The 3,262-nt window shown below is 42.3% G+C and overlaps 1 protein-coding gene across 1 annotated transcript in view; it reads right to left on the reverse strand.

Annotated features, from left to right (window-relative positions):
- The window catches only part of celsr3 (cadherin EGF LAG seven-pass G-type receptor 3), a 122,457-nt gene that overhangs the window by 101,566 nt on the left and 17,629 nt on the right, over window positions 1-3,262 (reverse strand). The gene's annotated exons all lie outside the window — the stretch shown is intronic.

Consider the following 3,262-nt stretch of genomic DNA (forward strand, 5'->3'; position numbering starts at 1 on the left):
AAAAACAACAATTCAACAATTCAAGCTAAAAGGCCATTAACACGATGAAGAGCAGCAGCTCAGTCGACTCACTGTCAGACCAGGTCAGTGACTAATCCTCCTCCTCCTCCTCCTCCTCCTCCTCCTCCTCCTCCGGACTCAGATACTAATTTCACACAGATTCGATACCGGCGTGATAATTACAGCTGTGCGAAAACACGGAGTCACAGTGAAGATGTCTGCAGCTCGTTTGACCGACGGTCGACTGAGGATTGTCCTTAAACATGGGAGCCTCACAAAAACTGGCGTCAACACTTTGTCTAATGATAATGTTTCCTGCTGTGATCAGGAGAACATGGTTTTATCCAAACAGCTGAAAATTACACTTTAGTTTTCAGGGATTCCTTCCAGTTTTACTTTAAAGCACAATTTAAGTTGAAAGTATCTTGTTTTCTATTGATACAACTGATAACAGTATAATAGGATATAATATAATATAATATAATATAATATATGTATTATTGTATCAGCTTCTCTTCTGGGGAGTTTGTCCATTTAACAGACGTCCAGGAAGCAGCTTCTTCCTCATCGTTTCTCTTTAAAGAACACGGAAGCATCACATGGAGATTTGTCCTTCAGAAACAGCAAGTAAACACCAGTCAGTAGCGTCTGACACCTGCACACACCTGTACTTATATCAAACTACTCAAATCATTTATCAATCGAAGCAATGATTCAGTATGATTATATTTAAACCAGGATCAGTTGACTGAAGGGCCAGCAAATGTATATGTGATGGAAAAGGACCAACACACACTGATGCTTTATGATTCTGTCCTCCATCATGTGACTAACCGACTTCCTGTTACATTCAGACTGATTTAAGCTCCTCCCCCTGAGGAGCCACACCCCCCCTCCCTCATTAAGGGCAGACCTGCAGGAGCACTGAGATCATCTGCTGCTGCTGTGTTGAAGCTTCCAGTAACTGGAGGAGACGCAGGAAGCTTCAGTCAGTTCCAGCTCAACACACCAGCTGCAGAGCTCAGAGCAGCAGCTGCTGACTGGTTCACAGAAACATAGAAACTTATCTCTTCTCCTTTCATCTGCAATTCTGCTCAGCACTTCTTTTAAATGCTGTTAAATTGATGTTTGATGTTTGATGTCTATGTAATCAGTTTTAACTTATTTTAATCATTTATTTCTTTCATTTATTTTCTCGATGTTATTATTTCATTATTATTCCATCTCATTTTATATTAATATTTTCAATGTTTTTCATTTTACATGAATGTTTTTATGTTTGTTTTATATCATGTGCAGCACATGGTGCAGGTCATTTTTCTGTTGTAAAGTACTGTATGAAGTATGAAAGGTGCTCCACAAATAACGTTTATCATCATTATCATTATTATCATTATTATTATTGCTGGGTCTCTGAGGCGTCAGGTCACTGTGAATGTGTCTGTGGATGGAGACTCAGGTGGGACCTCAGAGCCGTGGAGGTTTGTGAATTATGAATTAAAGGTGAGTAAAGGTGAACATGTCCGTAACTTTTCCAATAAGCCAAGACGTTATAACTAATGCATCACCTCTCTCCCTGCCAGTCCACTGCAGCGTATATGAAAATATTAAATCATTAATAACCTCCACACTCAAAAACACACAAATGGAAGGTTATTTTAGCGTCTTTAGCTCCACGGGAAAACAAAGCTTTTCCTAAATAACAACTGGCAGACACTTTCACAGCTCCTGTGGGCTTCCAGCCAACGTTTCCCTCCGCGTGTCCGTACTTCAAAGAGGGAGGAGAGCGTGGCGCTGGCATTCATAAAGCCTCTCAGAATAAACACACTGATCTGGAATCAGGTCCCGTGTATGAGCGAACATCAATATGGCATGAGAGAGAGGCCGGCCTCCGATCAGCGCTCCGGCTCCGAGGCGCTTTGTGGGAACACGGTCCCTGGCGTTTCAAAGGGTTGAGGGAGTTCAGTGCTATCTCTCTGCAGCAGGTAGCCTGACTAATAGCACACTCAAAGCTTCTTGAATGTCAGAGCATCCAGAGCTCGCTTCCTGGAAATCCAGACGGAAATAGTCTGCAAAGTAGTGCACAATAGAAGCCCACAGCTGGAGCTGAAAACAGCCCAGAAACATTATTAAAAGCTGGAGGAGGAGGAGGAGGAGGAGGTCACTAAGCACTAACGCTGGACTTTAACTTTAAAGAAACAGTCAGGTTTGGAGATTCTGCTCCAGTGAGAAAAAAAGCTTTAATTGGTTTTATAAATAATAATAATGATGATAATAATAATAATCATCATCATAATAAATCTTTGTGTCATAGTTACATCTTCAGGCCTTTTCGACACTAAACATCCAGGAAGGTGACTGAGTCTACAGGTGAGACGTGTGGTGGAAGAGACGCAGTCAGAAACTAATAAAAGCCTCAGGACAGATGTTTATGTCTCTGCTTCAGGCTCAGGTTATATGTCCTATATGTCCTATATGTCCTATATGTCCTACATGTCCTATATGTCCTATATGTCCTATATGTCCACAGGTGTCCGTACTTCAAAGAGGGAGGAGAGCGTGGCGCTGGCATCATAAAAGCCTCTCAGAATAAACACACTTGATCTGGAATCAGGTCCCGTTGATATGAGCGAACATCAATATGGCATGAGAGAGAGGCCGGCCTCCGATCAGGCGCTCCGGCTGCCGAGGCCGCTTTGTGGGAACACGGATCCCTGGCGTTTCAAAGGGTTGAGGGAGTTCAGTGCTATCTCTCTGCAGCAGGTAGCCTGACTAATAGCACACTCAGCAGTCTTCTTGAATGTCAGAGCATCCAGAGGCTCGCTTCCTGGAAACTCCAGACGGAAATAGTCTGCAAAGTAGTGCACAATAGAAGCCACACAGCTGGAGCTGAAAACAGCCCAGAAACATTATTAAAAGCTGGAGGAGGAGGAAGGAGGAGGAGGTCACTAAGCACTAACGCTGGGACTGTTAACTTTAAGAAACAGTCAGGTTTGGAGATTCTGCTCCAGTGAGAAAAAAAGCTTTAACTTGGTTTTTATAAATAATAATAATGATTGATAATAATAATAATACAATCATCATAATAAATCTTTGTGTCATAGTACATCTTCAGGCCTTTTCGACAACTAACATCCAGGAAGGTGACTGAGTCTAACAGGTGAGACGTTGTGGTGGAAGAAGACGCAGTCAGAAACTAATAAAAGCCTCAGGAGACAGATGTTATGTCTCTGCTCTCAGGCTTCAGGTTATATGTCCTATT

The sequence above is a fragment of the Seriola dumerili genome, unplaced genomic scaffold, assembly GCF_002260705.1.
Source record: "Seriola dumerili isolate Sdu_G_001 unplaced genomic scaffold, Sdu_1.0 BDQW01000283.1, whole genome shotgun sequence".
NCBI classification, from domain to species: domain Eukaryota; kingdom Metazoa; phylum Chordata; class Actinopteri; order Carangiformes; family Carangidae; genus Seriola; species Seriola dumerili.